The sequence below is a fragment of the Oryctolagus cuniculus genome, chromosome 3 (assembly GCF_051225735.1).
Source record: "Oryctolagus cuniculus isolate XC-2025 breed Fujian yellow rabbit chromosome 3, ASM5122573v1, whole genome shotgun sequence".
Taxonomy (NCBI): domain Eukaryota; kingdom Metazoa; phylum Chordata; class Mammalia; order Lagomorpha; family Leporidae; genus Oryctolagus; species Oryctolagus cuniculus.
The window spans coordinates 96,136,121-96,154,082 of NC_142869.1; the positions used below are offsets into that span (position 1 = coordinate 96,136,121).

At 37.1% G+C, this 17,962-nt stretch overlaps 1 non-coding gene across 1 annotated transcript; it reads left to right on the plus strand.

Annotated features, from left to right (window-relative positions):
• Positions 1-1,019: 1,019 nt before the first annotated feature.
• On the plus strand, positions 1,020-1,126 carry LOC149127437 (U6 spliceosomal RNA). Its single transcript, XR_016232033.1, has one exon. It is a non-coding gene; the product is annotated as a U6 spliceosomal RNA (small nuclear RNA).
• Positions 1,127-17,962: the final 16,836 nt, after the last annotated feature.

The following is a 17,962-nucleotide window of genomic DNA, read 5'->3' on the forward strand; positions in this document are numbered from 1 at the left end:
GCTTCTGCATGTGGACATCCAGTTTTCCCAGCACCATTTGTTGAAGAGACTGTCCTTGCTCTAGGTAATGGTTTTAGCTCCTTGACCGAATATAAGTTGGTTGTAAATGCTTGGATTGATATCTAGCATTTCTATTCTGTCCCATTGGTCTATCCATCTGTTTTTGTACCAGTACCAGGCTGTTTTGATTATAACTGCCCTGTAGTATGTTTTGAAATCTAGTATTGTACAGACAGGCTGAATGGATTAAAAAACAAAACCCATCTACTTGCTGCTTACAAGAAAGACATCTTTCCAACAAAGATGCATGCAGACTGAAAGTGAAAGGTTGGAAAGATATTCCATGCAAACAGAACCCAAAAAAGAGCTGGAGAAGCCATCTTAATATCAGACAAAATAAACTTTAACACAAGAACAGTTAAGAGCGACAAAGAGGGGCACTATATAATGATTAAGGGATCAATTCAACAGGAAGATGTAACTATTATAAACGTATATGCAACCTAATTACGGAGCACAGGTTTATTTAAAAGATATATTAAGGAACTTAAAGGGATATTTAGACTCCAATACAATAGTATTGGGGTACTTCAATACTCTACTTTCAGCAATAGACAGATCAACCAGACAGAAAATCAACAAGGAAACACCAGAGTTATTCGACACTATAGACCAAAGGGATCTAACAGATATCTACAGAACTTTTCATCCTACACTTAAATAATACACATTCTTCTCAGCAGTACATGGAGCCTACTCTAGAATTGACCACGTACTAGACCATAAAGCAAGTATCAGCAAATTCAAAAGAATTGAAATCATATCATGCATCTTCTCAGAATGGAATGAAGCTGGAAATTAGCAACTCAGGAAGCCCTAGAGCATATGTAAACACATTGAGATTGAACAACATGGTCCAGAACGAAGAGTGGGTCATAGAAGAAATCAAAAGAGAAATCAAAAACTTTCTGGAAGTAAATGAGGATAACAACATAACATATCAAAACTTATGGGATACAGTGCTCGCTTCGGCAGCACATATACTAAAATTGGAACGATACAGAGAAGATTAGCATGGACCCTGCGCAAGGATGACACGCAAATTCGTGAAGCGTTCCATATTTTTTTTTCACTTTATGTTTCTGTGTGGGAGCAAACTGTTGAAATCCTTACTTAAGGTATACTAAGCTGATCTTCTGTATATTAAGATAATCGAAAATGAATCTTGATGTGAATGGAAGGGGAGAGGGAGTGGGAAAGGGGAGGGTTGTGGGTGGGAGGGACGGTATGGGGGGGAAGCCATAGTAATCCATTATTCGTACTTTGGAAACTTATATTCATTAAATAAAAATTAAAAAAAATAAAAAATAAAAAAAAAAAATCTGAAAAAAAAAAAAAACTTATGGGATACAGCAAAAGCAGTGTTAAGAGGAAAGTTTATAGCAATAGGTGCCTACATCAAGAAATTGGAAAGGCACCAAATAAATGAATTATCAATGTATCTCGAGGATCTAGAAAAACTGCAGCAAACCAAACCCAAAACTAGTAGAATAGAAATAATTAAAAGTCGAGAAAATTGATAGAATTGGAACCAAAAAAAAAAATTACAAAAGATCAGTGGCCAGCGCCATGGCTCACTTGGTTAAACCTTTGCCTGCATTGCTGGCAACCCATAAGGGCACAGGGTTCTAGTCCTGATTTCTCCTCTTCCAGTCCAGCTCTCTGCTGTGGCCTGGAGGGCAGGGGAGGATGGCTCAAGTTTTTCGGCCCCTGGACCTGCATGGGAGACCAGGAAGAAGCACCTGGCTCCTGGCTTCAGATTGGTGCAGCGCCAGCTGTAGCAGCCATCTGGGGAGTGAACCAGCTGAAAGAAGAGCTTTCTCTCTGTCTCTCTCTCTCTCACTGTTATCTCTACCTGTCAAATAAAAAAAATCACCAAAATGAAGAGCTTTTTTTTTTTTTTTTTTTTTTTGACAGGCAGAGTGGACAGTGAGAGAGAGACAGAGAGAAAGGTCTTCCTTAGCCGTTGGTTCACCCTCCAATGGCCGCCGCGGCTGGCGCGCTGCGGCCAGCGCACCGCACTGATCCGATGGCAGGAGCCAGGAGCCAGGTGCTTTTCCTGGTCTCCCATGGGGTGCAGGGCCCAAGCACCTGGGCCATCCTCCACTGCACTCCCTGGCCACAGCAGAGGGCTGGCCTGGAAGAGGGGCAACCGGGACAGAATCCAGCACCCCGACCGGGACTAGAACTGGGTGTGCCGGCGCCGCTAGGCGGAGGATTAGCCTAGTGAGCCGCGGCGCCGGCCAAGAGCTGTTTTTTTGAAAAAATAAATGAAATTGACACCCCATTGGCCCAACTAACTAAAAAAAGAAGAGAAAAGAATCAAATCAATAAAATCAGAGAAGAAAAAGGGAATGTAACAACAGACACCACAGAAATAAAAAGTCTTCAGAAATTACTAAAAAGAGTTGTATGCCAGCAAACAGGGAAATCTATCTTTAATGCATATGATTCCTGGACACATACAACCTACCAAAATTGAACGAAAAAGACATAGAAAAGCTAAACATACCCGTAACTGAGACAGAAATTGAATCAGTAATAAAGGCCTTCCCAAAAAAGAAAAGCCCAGGACTGGATGATTCACTGCTGAATTCTACAAGACATTTAAAGAAGAACTAACTCCAATTCTACTCAAACTATTCAGAACAATCAAGGAAGAAGGAATCCACCCAAATTATTTCTATGAAACCAGCATCACCTTAATTACTAAACCTGAAAAAGATGCAGCATTGAAAGAGAATTACAGACCAATATCCCTGATGAACATAGATGCAAAAATCCTCAATAAAATTCTCGCCAATAGAATGCAACAACACATCAGAAAGATCACCCACCCAGACCAAGGGGGATTCATCCCTGGTATGCAGGGATGGTTCAATGTGCACAAATCAATCAATGTGATACCCACATTAACAGACTGCAGAAGAAAAACCATATGATTATCTCAATAGATGCCAAGAAAGCATTCAATAAAATACAACACCCGTTCATAATGAAAACTTTAAGCAAATTGGGTATAGAAGGAACATTCCTCAATACAATCAAAGCAATTTATGAAAAACCCACGGCCAGCATCCTATTGAATGGGGAAAAGTTGGAAGCATTTCCACTGAGATCTGGTACCAGACAGGGATGCCCACTCTCACCACTGCTATTCAATATAGTTCTGGAAGGTTTAGCCAGAGCCATTAGGCAAGAAAAAGAAATTAAAGGGATACAAATTGGGAAGGAAGAAGTCAAACTATCCCTCTTTGCAGATGATATGATTCTTTATTTAGGGGATCCAAAGAACTCTACTAAGAGACTATTGGAACTCATATAAGAGTTTGGCAAAGTAGCAGGATATAAATCAATGCACAAAAATCAACAGCCTTTGTATACACAAGCAATGCCATGGCTGAGAAAGAACTTCTAAGATCAATCCCTTTCACAATAGCTACAAAACCAATCAAATACTTGGAATAAACTTAACCAAGGATGCCAAAGATCTCTACGATAAGAATAAAAAATCCTAAAGAACGAAATAGAAGAGGATACCAAAAAATGGAAAAATCTTCCATGCTCATGGATTGGAAGAATCAATTATCATCAAAATGTCCATTCTCCCAAAATCAATTTATAGATTCAATGCAATACCTATCAAAATACAAAGACATTCTTCTCAGATCTAGAAAAAAATGATGCTGAAATTCATATGGAGGCACAGGAGACCTCGAATAGCTAAAGCAATATTGGACAACAAAAACAAAGCTGGAAGCATCACAATACCAGATTTCAGGACATACTACAGGGCAGTTATAATCAAAACAGCATGGTACTGGTACAGAAACAGATGGATAGACCAATGGAACAGAATAGAAACACCAGAAATCAATCCAAACATCTACAGCCAAGTTATATTTGATAAAGAATCTGAAATCAATTCCTGTAGCAAGGACAGTCTAGTCAACAGTGCTGGGAAAACTGGATTTCCACTTGCAGTAGCATGAATCAAAACCCCTACATTACACCTTACACAAAAATCCACTCAACATGATTAAAGATCTAAATCAATACTTTATATTGCTGGTAATACTATATAGTTTTATCGAAACTTATGTAACCTTCTTTCAATTGTAGTAAATTCAGGTTATTCCCAGATTATCAGTACTATAAATAATGATGTGACGTCAACTTTGTGAATAAAAGTTTTGTATGTATTTGAAAAAAAATAAAGATCTAAATCTATAACCTGACACCATCAAATTATTAGAGAACATTGGGGAAACCCTGCAAAATATAGGCACAGGCAAAGACTTCTTGGGAAAAACCCTGGAGGCCCAGACAGTCAAAGCCAAAATTAAAAATCTGGATTACATCCAATTGAGAAATTTCTGTACTGCAAAAGAAATTGTCAGAAGAGTGATTAGGAAACCAACAGAATGGGAAAAATATTTGCAAACTATGCAACAGATAAAGTATTAATAACCAGAATCCACAAAGAGATCCAGAAACTCCACAAAAATGAAACAAACAATGCACTTAAGAGATGGTTCAATGATCTCAATAGACTTTTTCAAAAGAGGAAATCCAAATGACCAACAGACACATGAATAAATGTTCAGGATCACTAGCAATCAGGGAAATGCAAATCAAAACCACAATGAGGTTTCACCTCACCCCGGTTAGAATGGCTCACATGCAGAAATCTACCAACAACAGATGCTGGAGAGGATGTGGGGAAAAGGGCCACTAACCCACTGTTGGTGGGAATGCAAACTGGTCAAGCCACTATGGAAGTCAGTCGGGAGATTCCTCAGAAACCTGAAGATAACCCTACCATTCAACCCAGCCATCCCACTCCTTGGAATTTACCCAAAGGAAATTAAATTGCTAAATGAAAAAGCTGTCTGCTCCTTAATGTTTATTGCAGCTCAATTCACAATAGCTAACACATGGAATCAACCTGAATACTATACAGCATTAAAAAACAATGAAATCCGGTCATTTGCAAATAAATGGAGAAATCTGGAAAACATCATGCTGAGTGAAATAAGTCAGTCCCAAAGGGACAAATATCATATGTTCTCCCTGATTGGTGACAACTAACTGAGAACCAAAAAGGAAACCTATTGAAGTGAAATGGACATCATGAGAAACAATGACTTGATCAGCCCTTGTCCTGACTGTTGAAGAACAACTTAATGCTTTATTCCTTTTAGTATTTTTTGTTCTACTTAATACCATTGGTTGAACTCTGTAATTAACACACAATTATTCTTAGGTGTTTAAATTTAACTGAAAAGTGATGCCTGTTAAATATGAGTGGGAATAAGAGAGGGAGGAGATGTATAATTTCGGCACATGCTCAATTGGACATACCCCTAATGGTAGAGTTAGAAACATGCCAGGGGATTCCAATTTAATCCCATCAAGGTGGCATGTACCAATGCCATCTCACTAGTCAAAGTGATCAGTTTCAGTTCATAATTGATCATAATGATAGGACTAAGTGTCAAAGGGATCACATGAACAAGACTAGCGTCTGCTAATACTAACTGATAGAATTAAAAAGGAGAGAACAATCCAATATGGGAAGCAGGATACACAGCAGACTCATAGAATGAAAGATGTCCTAAACATCACTCTGGCCTCAGAATCAGCCCTTAAGGCATTAAAATTTAAACACCTAAGAATAATTGTGTTTTAATTACAGAGTTCCAACTTTGTTTTTGTTGTATATGATTTTTTTAGCTATTGGATTCTCCTAAGTTTCCATATGAATTTGAGCATCATGTTTTTCTAGATAAGAGATGAATATCCTTGGTATTTTGATTGCTATCCCATTGAATCTGTAAATTGTTTTCAGTAGTATGGATATTTTGATGATATTGATACTTCCAATCCATGAACATGGGAGATTTTTTCATTTTGTTATATTTTCTTCTATTTCTTTCTACAATGTTTTGTAATTATCATTGTAGAGATCACTGACATCCTTGGTTAAATTTATTCCAAGGTATTTGATTTTTTTGGCAGCTATTGTGAATGAGATTGATCTTAGCAGTTCTTTCTCAGCCATGGCATTGTCTGTGTATATGAAGGCTGTTGATTTTTGTGTGTTGATTTTATGTCCTGCTAGTTTGCTGAACTCTTCTATGAGTTCCAATCATCTGTCATCGGAATCTTTTGGATCCTCTAAATATAGAGTCAAGTCATCTGTAAATAAGGATGGTTTGATTTCCTCCTTTTCAACTTGTATCCCTTTGATTTATTTTTTCTAGCCTAATAGCTCTGGCTAAAACTTCCAGGACTATGCTGAATAACAATGTTGAGAGTGGACATACTTGGCAGGTTCTGGATCTCAATGGGAATGCCAACTTTTCTCCATTTAATAGGATGCTGGCCGTGGGGTTGTCATAAATTGCTTTGATTTTGTTGTGTAATATTCCTTCTATAAACAGTTTGCTTAGACTTTTCACCAAAGTTGTTTTATTTTATAAAATGCTTTCTCTGCATCTATTGAGATAATCATGTGGTTTTTGTTTTTCAATGGGTTAATGTGATTTATTACATTGATTCATTAGTGAATGTTGAACAATCCCTGCATACCAGGGATAAATCCCACTTGGTATGGGTGAATGATCTTTCTGATGTCTTGTTGGATTCAATTGGCTAGTATTTTGTTGAGGATTTTTGTGTCAATCTTCATCAGGGAAATTAGTCTGCAGTTCTATTTCTCTGTTGTATCCTTTTTAGATTTAGGAATTAAGGTGATGCTAGTTTCATAGAAAGAATTTGGATTAAATTGTACAATTTAATGTACAATTTTATCCTTTTCCCTTTTAGTATTTTTTGTTCTAGTTAATACTATTGGTTGAACTCTGTAATTAACACACATTTATTCTTAGGTGTTGAAATTTAACAGAAAAGTGATCTCTATTGGATATAAGAGTGGGAATAAGAGAGGGAAGAGATGTACAATTTGGGACATGCTCAAGCTGACTTGCCCCAAATGGTGGAGTTAGAAATGTGCCAGGGGATTCCAATACAATCCCATCAAGGTTGCATGTACCAATGCCATCTCACTAGTCAAAGTGATCAATTTCAGTTCACGATTGATCACACTGATAGGTCTAAGAGTCAAAGGGATCCCACAAACAAGACTAGTGTCTGCTAATACTAACTGATAGAATCAAAAAGGGAGAGAACGATCCAACATGGGAAGCGGGATACACAGCAGCCTCATAGAAAGGCAGATGTCCTAAATAGCACTCTGGCCTCAGAATCAGCACTTAAGGCATTTGGATATGGCTGAAGAGCCCATGAGAGCATGAGAGTATTTTAGGCATGGAAAGCCAAGACACTCTGGCAAAAAAAAAAAAAAAAACGAACAAACAAACCACAATCACCTAAATGAAAGATCTCTGCATCTCTGCGAGTGAGATTCCCCCAGTGGAAAGAACGGAGCCATCAAAGAAGGATATACCTTTTTCTGAAGGGAGGAGAGAACTTCCACTTTGACTATGACCTTGTCTGAATAAGATCAAAGTCAGCCAACTCAAGAGGCTTCCATAGCCTTGGCAACTCATGACTAGAGCCTAGGGAGATTTCTGATGCCATAAACAAGAGTGTCAAATTGTCAAGTCAACAATAGCAGTCACTGTGTACTTACTTCTCATGTGGAATCGCTGTCCTTAATGTGTTATCCAATGTGAAGTAATGCTATAACTAGTACTGAAACAGTATTTTACACTTTGTGTTTCTGTGTGGGTGCAAACTGATGAAATCTTATTTAATATATATTAAATCGATCTTTTGTATATAAAGATAATTGAAAATTAATCTTGATGTGAATGGAATGGGAGAGGGAGCGGGAAATGGGAGGGGTGCGAGTGGGAGGGAAGTTATGGGGGGGAAGCCATTGTAATCCATAAACTGTACTTTGGAAATTTATATTTACTAAGTAAAAGTTTTTAAAAAAAGAAAGAAGAATTTGGGAGGATTCCCTTCTTGTCAATTGTTTTGCACAGCTTGAGAATTATTGGAGTTTGTTCTTCTTTAAATGTCTGATAGAGTCAGCATTTACTCCATCCAGTCCTGGGTTTTTCTTTATTGGGAGCATCTTTTTCTACTGATTTAATTTCTGTCTTGTTTATGGGTCTGTTTAGATTTTCTGTGACTTCATGGCTCAATTTAGGTAGGTTGCATGTGTTCAGAAATCTAGACATTTCTTCTAAGTTTTCTGATTTGTTGCCATATAGCTCTTTATAGTAATTTTTGATGATTCTTTTTATTTTTGTGGTGTCTCTTCCTACATTTCCCTTTTCATCTCTAATTTTATCTATTTAGGTCTTCTCTCTCCTTTTTTTGATTAGTTGGAACAATGGTGTATCAATTTTATGTATTTTTTCAGAAGTCATCAGTAAGTGTTTTAAGGTGGCAGAGGAAGGGTCTAAAGTTGTCCAAAGAGTCTCATCACACCTCATAGGATATTCAATGAGGAAAATAGCCAAATCCTGTTCATGAATATTTTGTATGAGAGTCAGTAATGTTACTTCTCAAATACTAGAATAATGTCTAACTCATTGTTTTTATCTCAGGAATTTAGGTCTCCCAAATAAAAGAGAAAAAATTGTGAGTAATTCTTGAAATATTGGTATTTATTTCAAAATGTTACATTTTTATTCATGAATAACTAAGAATAAATGAATTTGAAAGAGAAATCAATGTATTAGACTGGAGTACCACAATAAGATAAAATAAATTGTCTTCTACAGATGATTATGGCCTCAAGTATAAAGATAAATTTAGTTTCATAAAATATTCTTTTGTGTAGCAGTATAGCGGTGTGTAAATCATGAACTTTTACATGTATAATCAAGATATTTTTAAATAATCTCATTCTATTATAAAGATTTTTTAATAAAATAACCTATGCTCACTACTCTTTTCAACTATCAGGTTGTATTCTAAATTGTATTTGATAATCCCTAAAGGTAGATAGTCATATAAAAAGCAATTCACAATTATCTAGATTATTCAGTCATAAAATGGAACATCTGAAAAACTGATTGTGATAAGCAATTATCATATGTATTTTTGCATAGCAGGCAATACTCTCACTAACAGATTGAGTAGCAAAAGTTCATTTGCTAAGAGATTTTTAGAACTCAGACCATATTTTCCCTCCAGGAAAAATGTTGATGTCGTAGATATTATACCATTTCAAAAACGCTCTCAAATTCACAATTAGTTCGTATTAGTTTAATTTTTTATTGAGCACTAATGCATGATAGACATTATTGTGATTTACTGTAAGACCACAAATTCTCAGAGCCTCACATTTAGAGTGTCATGATACATCTCAGTTATTAATACATATGTGCAATATTTAAATACATTATTGTGCATGTAACTTAGATACCATGGATATAATATATCTTTTTTTAATTTAAAAGAGTATAGTTAAAAAGTAAAAGTGGAATGGACACAGTTGATTAAGCTAAGTACTACCAAGATGGTGTGATAAAGAAAGCTCTGGATGACGAAAGTGTTAATGAAAGGAAGCAGTGCCCTTGTTTCATGGGCAATTTCTCAGGGAAAAGCTGATATATGAAGAATTATTGGAGCTTATATAAATCAATCTGTGGGAATAATTGGAAGAGAAAATTTCCTGGCAAGAACAAAAGTCTTCAGGAAAGAACAAATGTAGAAGAGTTGTAGTAGTTAACCACCTTGAGTTTACTTCATGTAAGTACTAAACAAATCGATGAAATATACATAAAGGCTTATCTGATAATTAAGTTATGTAGCGTAAAAGCTAGTTCAACTGACAAGCATCCGAATTAAATAACTGAATACATTTTCAATATAGACTATTGTTCATAGTAGTCCTGAGCTCTTACATGGTGATAAATAGAAAGTGATTTTCATTTGTTTCCTGGTTATTTTATTTCTAAATGGAACCCAGTGAATGAGTCATGATTTTGCCATCTGGTACAATATAGGTCATGCATTGTGCTGATTCAGATGATGATTCGCTTTACTGACATTGTATACCTCAATGTGTTGAATTGGAAAGGAATGGCTCTATAGTTCATCACAATTCCTCTAATTTATACCTTCTGACATTTATTCTGAGGTTGTCCATATGACTTACTTTGGCCAATGGGACATTAGCAAAGATGACCCAAGTAGAAATTTAACAGGCATGTATGGAATGATAACTGATGTATCTTGTTGCTGAAAATTCTGTTGGGCTAGCTTAGTATAAACCTGTAGGGTAACCAAGAGTCAACACCAACAAATAACCATCATCAACTATCACAAGTGTATGAGTCTAAGAATATCCAACCTTGCTCAAGTTGCTAAGTAACTCAACTGTTCAAATAAACTCAGGTGAGAGCAGCTGAAAAGATCAGGTAAGTACAGACAGCATTCTGACTTACATAACTGGAATAAGCAGTGCACAGTTGTTTTATGCCATTATGTTTTGGCATGATGGGTTATAAAATGCAGCAACAAGTAGCTAATGCTAGTCACAAGTTTGGGGAAATCAGACAGCCCACTTTTCAGAATGCAAATTTTATGGATTCACAATGTCTTTCAAGTAAAAATGGAAATCAAGCACAAGATACCTGTGTATTAATAATACAATCTCTATTCCCTGCTGCAGTATGAAATTTCTGAAAATTTTACATGTATTTTAATTATTAAATCAGTCCAGGGGCAGATGTTGGTTTACTGGTTAAGACTCCACTTGGGACACCTGCATCTCATATCAGAGTGTGAATTGCAGTACTATTCTGCTTTTGGCTCTAGTTTCTTGCTAATGTGCACCCTAGGAAACCACCGGTGATGGCTCAAGTTCTTCAGTTCTTGCCACCCATGTTAAAAACTCAGATACTGGCTTCAGTCTGGCCCAGCCCTGGTTACTGTGAGCATTTGGGAGTGAAGCAGTAGATAGAGGGTGTCTCGCACTGTCCCCATCTCTCTCTAACTCTGTCTCTCTTACCCTTAAATAATATTAAATAACTACATATTTTTTTAAAAAGTCAATCCAGTTTTAAACATCCACTCATCAATTGATTTAATAATATTTATTATATTATTATTCTATGTATCTTTAAATTTCAATTATTTAATTTATATGAAAAGCAGAGAAAAGAGAGAGAAGAGATATCTCTCATTAATTAATTAATTTGCCCCTCAAATGCATTATTTTTCAGCTTTGAAACTTGTAGACTCCATTGTTTATTATACATGTATCAATTTTTCTAACTTTTTTCTTACCTTTCTTGCTTTTGGAAGTAGGAGTTATGTCTTTTTTTTTCTTTTAAGAAAACAAAACTTTCATTTTAGGATTATTTAGGGTTACAAAAAAAACTGTGAGGATAGTTCCCATACATGCTAAATATACTTTTTCCTATTACCATTTGACATTATTATAGCACATTTATTAAAATTAATGAAACATTATTAATATAATTATTAATGGATGGGAATTCTAACTTCATGTTTACAATCTTTTAATTCTAAAGTCTTTTTGCTATTTCAAGCTTCCATTGAAGAGTACCCCATTACTTTTCATAGTCATGATTACATGCACTCCTCCTGTCTGTGACTATTTCTCAGATTTTATTTTTGCTGACTTGAGAGCTTGGAATAATCTTATAGAATTTGGAAGAATTTTATAGAGTCTTCAAAATGGAATTCTTTTCTTATGTGTTTTTGCCAATTACTGGGTTTCATTTTTAAGTCCCTTCCTGCCTGCCTGCCTGCCTCTTTCCCTCCCTCCCTCCCTCCCTCCCTCCCTCTTTCTCTCCCTCCCTCTCTCTTTCTTCCTTCCTTCCTTCCTTCCTTCCTTCCTTCCTTCCTTCCCTCCCTCCCTCCCTCCCTCCCTCCCTCCCTCCCTCCCTCTTTCTTTCTTTCTTTCTTTCTTTCTTTCTTTCTTTCTTTCTTTCTTTCTTTCTTTCTTTCTTTCTTTCTTTCTTTCTTTGAAAGCCACAGTGAGAGAAAGAGACAGAGAGAATATGAATGGAATCTCCAACCCACTTGTTCACTCCCCAATAGCACATCATAAATTACCATATTTAATCTCTCTATTGTCACTTCATTCCAACAATCCTTCAAAAAGTGGAAGGAAAACTTTCATTGGCCCCTACAATATCATGTCTATATCTACATGCATACACATAAATGTAGTATGTAAATATCTATATATATCAGGCTACCCATGAGTTTATAGAGATGCATCCAACTCCATGACATTATCACTTATATCATTCCAAAAGTCAAAAGTCTGTCTCCATCATTTGCATGCGTTGTCATGTTGAGTTGGTGCCAGTGGACACGTACTACAGTATCAGATATGTTAACATGTACCTCCAGAGCAAATAACTTTAACTAGAGCTTAGTACTCATTTATGGTTGTTAGTCTGTATTCTTACTACTCTATTCATTTCCAAAGTAAGCTAGATCATTGATTTTTCTCCAACCCTCTCCTCAGTGAAGTTCATTAATTTATTGCACTACAAATTCATACAGGGATGCATCAAAAAGTTTATAGGAAATTTAATCAAAATATGTCTATTTTTGTGCAAAAATCTTGAAAAACATAATTTTTTTCATAAAATTTATTTTTCATGAATTTTTTCACCAAATTAGACTCATCCTTTAAATCCATTTTCCATGAATTCTTTGAAGTTTCCTCACGCAATTTCAATACTGATTCATTTATGTTCATTTGATCTACACTGGGATGACCCAACCTCCTAAAGTATTTTTTTGAACTTCGCAAATATTAAGAAAAAGCTCCATTTTTTTCTAACAAATGTGTAGTGTCACTGTTCACCATAGAGGATCACATGAAACAGTGCTACCACGTGAGAAAAGTTCCTGTGCCTCTACTGTTGAGCCCTCCCCTAACTTCTTGAATTCCAAGCAATCAATGATTTTCTCCACATCCATATAATTTTGCCTTCTCTAGAACATCACATAGTTGGAATCATAGAGTTTGTAGCCTTTTTATAATGGCTTTTTTCATTTAGTAATATGCATTCTTGCTAAAAGACTCAGTCTTGTATTTTGTGAATGGATAGTTCATGTATTTTTATTACTGTAATATTTGTTGTATGGATATATCATAGTTTGCTTAAAATTTACCTATGGAATGCATCTTGTTTATTTACAGTGTAGGGAGCTTATAAAATGGCTGTAAACATTCACAGGTATACTTTGCTTTTAAAATCAATCAGAAAAATAGCTAGGAGTGCAATTTCTTTCATGGTAAGCCTAGGTTTAGTTTTGTAGAAAATTGCCAACTTGTCTGCCAAAAGGGTTGTTCCATTTCCACCAAGGATAGGTGAGTCCCTGTTGCTCCACAACCTTGCCAGAAATTTGTATGTTGAAATGTTAAAATTTTAGGCTTTCTAGTATGTAAAAGCTGATATCTCATTGCTCTTTTAATTTGCAATTCCATAATGATAAAAGATGTTTAGCATCTTTTCTTATGTAGATTTTTAATTTGCTTGTCTTGTTTTGTGATATGTCGGTTCACATTCTAATCTAAGTTTTAAAAAGGCTATTTGTTTGCTTATTGTTGAATTTTAAGAATTATTTATATACTTTGACATGACTTTGATAAGACATTTGTTGCACAAACGTTTTCATGCATTCTGTGTTTTTTCTTTCCATTATCTTCACAAAACTTTACACAGAAATTTCTAATTTTTTATGTTACAACTCAGTTTTTCATGGACTTTGTTGTCGCTCCCCCTCTTCGTGGAGGAACGACACAGGACCCTGCGTTGTTCTTTCGTCTGCTCGGCCCTCCCCAGGTTTCCTGCTGGTTCTTCCCGGGTTGGCTACCTTCCCTTCCACCTCCGTGGAAGGGCGGCTCCCCCTGCCACTTTCCCCACTTCCGCGGGGGAGCGGCACACCGCCGGCCGGCTCTCTCGGGGGCTGCACAGGTGTTCCTTCAGATAGATGTTCCTGGTGCATGTTGTCTCTCTCCTCCTTTATAGTCCTCTTCCACCAATCCCAACTCTGCTACCCACACGCCGAGTATGCTGCTCTCCTCCAATCAGGAGCAGGTCCTGCTGTTTATTGGTTGAACTGGAGGCAGCTGTGTAGAAGCTGTTTCCTCCCTTCTCAGCACCATATTGTGGGAGAGCAGATGCATAGAATAAGTCTTAATTCCAGTAGCAGTCTAGTCCGAGTTGCTCCCCACACTTTGTTTTTAATGTTATGTCTGCACACTCATCACAAATCCAAGTTTATATCTGCTTTATCCTGTGTTTTCTTCTAGAAGTTTTACATTTTAGACCAGCAGATCTCAGAACATGAAAGCCTAAAATATGATGATTTGGAGCAGTGTCAGAGGAGTGGGTAGTCTTTTTTTGTATCAAGGATCACTTGGATATTTATAACATCATCCACAGGCCATACAAAATTATCTGATTAAAGATTAGCCTGCTATATTTGGTCAAACATTTAATTAACCCATCCTTAATTTGATAGCTGGAATTGCTTCTCTTTGGTAAAATACGTGACATTAACTGTTACTGATGTAGCTGTTACTGATGTTGCTTTTTCTAACTGCTTCTCCATATTTGCATCAATCAGTCTGTAGACAGTCAACTCTTTGCCATGGCAAGTTTTAAAAAGAACTGATCTTTGCTCTAAGTTGTTCCAAACGTAGATGCACATTTCAGTGAGTGTTTCCTCAAAGTGGAAAATTCATCATCGCTTATGGAATATTTATAGAACTCAAGCAGTGAGATGTTGTTGTATCTAGCTTTCAGCTCATCACTGCTTTGCAACTGAATGATTTGTTGTAGATTATCAGGCACACTGGCTGTTTCCACACTGAACAGTGTAGCAAAGACATTTAATTCCATTTGTTTACTTTTCATGTTCTTGAATCTTTCATTAAATGCTTCTATTAGTTTTGCACATTCATGTGTCATAGAAGGATTTTGTCCTTCCAAAATGGAGCCATGCAACATAACATTCCTTCAGAATCGCACTTTCCACAACCTTAACTTAAGCTTCAAATTATTTCAGGTTTGACAGTGGGAAACTGAGAAGCTGGTTGGGGCCTGACAGCTTGAAGTTCAGCTGAGAGGTACTTGGTCATGTCCACCGTGGTGCCGGATCACGCAGCCACTTGCTATGGTTGAGTTCCCTGACAGGTTTTCCCTTCATCTCCATGAACATCTTGACTTCATTCTGTACTTCATAAAACATCACAAACACATTCCTATGACTCAATCACCACACTTCACAGTGATAAACAAAGTCATGGTATTCAGAGTCAAGTTCACTTAGTATCTCCTTAACCTGGCAACTCCTAAACTCTCCGCTTTTGACAAAATTTATGCATGGCATCCTTGTTGACATCACATTGTTGAGCAACAACAAAATGTGCACAAAGATTTGCTTGGTATATGATGCAGTGGCGTATAAATAAATCACTTAGAGCAGGACTAAGATAATTTGGTTATTTCTTGATAAGTGCAATTCGCCCCTTTTTGTGTGAGCCAACCATGCATGGATGGAGCTTTATCTGTAGCAAGGCCACTTAACTTTCCAAATGTTAACTCAGTTTTTTCATTAAAAAAAAAAAGTCTTTCAAAAGAGCCCTCACCTGTTGTTAAGCCATGCATGGATTTCAGTGACAGTAGATCCTCCTGAAAGCCAAACTTTGCAATTATCCCATGCATGAAAACAGCCATTTTTGGGGACACTATTTGTGATGTCTACTGTCTTACTATAAGCCAGAGAGAAAAATTGAAAATCTCCTGCAGTATCCTTCAGTGTTTTTCAATATCTTATACTAAGTGAGTAATTAGTTCTCTAAAAAATTACCACTGACAGAATTTTACTTTGCCTGGTGTTAACACCTCAGCAACAGCCACCAAGCACTCTTTCATAAACTCTCCCTTTCCATGAGGCCTCCGTTTATTTGCAATTAGCTAACTCACTATATAACTCATCTAAATAACATTGTCTCTGCCACAACCAGGCTGAGATAGAGACTTGTTGTGATTCCAAACTCCATTGAAGAGCATTGATTTTTATTCACATGCATTTGGCCTCCAGTTGCATTGAGTTTGCATGTTTTGAGCTGTAATAATGCTCCAGATTGACTTTTTTTCATTACTGGTAACACATTGCCACAAACTAGGCACATTTGCCTTTGACTTCAACAGAAAAATAATTATTTGTTTATTTCTCTTGGAAAAATTGGCACTCTGCATCAACTTTTCTTTTCCTTATGTTTGTCTTCTGTAGGATGGCACACCACTTAAGTTTTGGTAACTGCTCAGTGTGTGTCACCAGCAATGTGATTATTTTGCTCTGATCACAGTTCTAATCCTGTACTTGGATTTGAACATATGCAACATTTGTATCATCAACTCTTGAGGTCTTTTATTTTATTTTATTTTTTAACTTTTATTTAATGAATATAAATTTCCAAAGTACAGCTTATGGATTATAATGGCTCCCCCCCATAACTTCCCTCCCACCAGCAACCCTCCCCTTTCCCTCTCCCTCCCCCCTTCCATTCACATCAAGATTCATTTTCAATTCTCTTTATATACAGAAGATCAGTTTAGCATATATTAAGTAAAGATTTCAACAGTTTGCACCCACATAGAAACGCAAAGTGAAAAATATTGTTTGAGCACTAGTTATAGCATTAAATCACAATGTACAGCACATTAAGGGCAGAGATCCTACATGAGAAGTAAGTGCACAGTGACTCCTGTTGTTGACTTAACAATTTGACACTCTTGTTTATGGCATCAGTAATCACCCTATGCTCTAGTCATGAGTTGCCAAGGCTATGGAAGCCTTTTGAGTTACCAACTCTGATCATATTTAGACAAGGTCGTAGTCAAAGTGGAACTTCTCGCCTCCCTTCAGAGAAAGGTACCTCCTTCTTTGATGACCTGTTCTTTTCACTGGGATCTCACTCGCAGAGATCTTTCATTTAGGGTGTTTTTTTTTGTTTTGTTTTGTTTTGTTTTGTTTTTTTTCCAGAGTATTTTGGCTTTCCATTCCTGTAATACTTTCATGGGCTTTTCAGCCAGATCCGCATGCCTTAAGGGCTGATTCTGAGGGCCAAAGGTCTTTTATGTGTATTGTAATTTCCTTAATTCATCTGAGATTCAGTTGTTGCAAGGAGTGTTGATGGTGGATGCATGCACAACGGTTGTTGGAGTTCTCATCTGTGTCAACAAAGAAGGCATTCTTTGGAGACAGGGTCATCATGAACATCTCAAGGAATAATCATTGCATTTCATCTATCTGCACTGGATCACTGTAGCTTCACCACAATGTTAACACTTTCTTAAGTATACACACCCAGCCTCCCTGACACTGACTGCCCTCTGAGGTAGTGTTTTGTCCTGCTTTTCATACATCTTATAACATTGGTTGAAAGCCTGGCATTTTCTTACAGAAACTGAGGTAAACAAACCTTCAGTGTGAAGGCTGATAATCTGGCTAGGGGATGAACTGTGTTCAGTGTTTATTGTTGAACAGTGTTTAATGTCTTTTGTATACACTTTCTGAAGGTTTGAATTTTTTTTTTTTTTTTGACAGGCAGAGTGGACAGTGAGAGAGAGAGAGACGAGAGAAGGGTCTTCCTTTTCCGTTGGTTTACCCCCCAATGGCCGCTATGGCCTGTGCTGCGCTGATCTGAAGCCAGGAGCCAGGTGCTTCCCCCTGGTATCCCATGCAGGTGTAGGGCCCAAGCACTTGGGCCATCCTCCACTGCACTCCCGGGCCACATCAGAGAGCTGGACTGGAAGAGGAGCAGCCAGGACAGAACCGGCACCCCAATTGGGACTAGAACCCAGGGTGCCGGCGCCACAGGCAGAAGATTGGCCAAGTGAGCTGTGGCGCC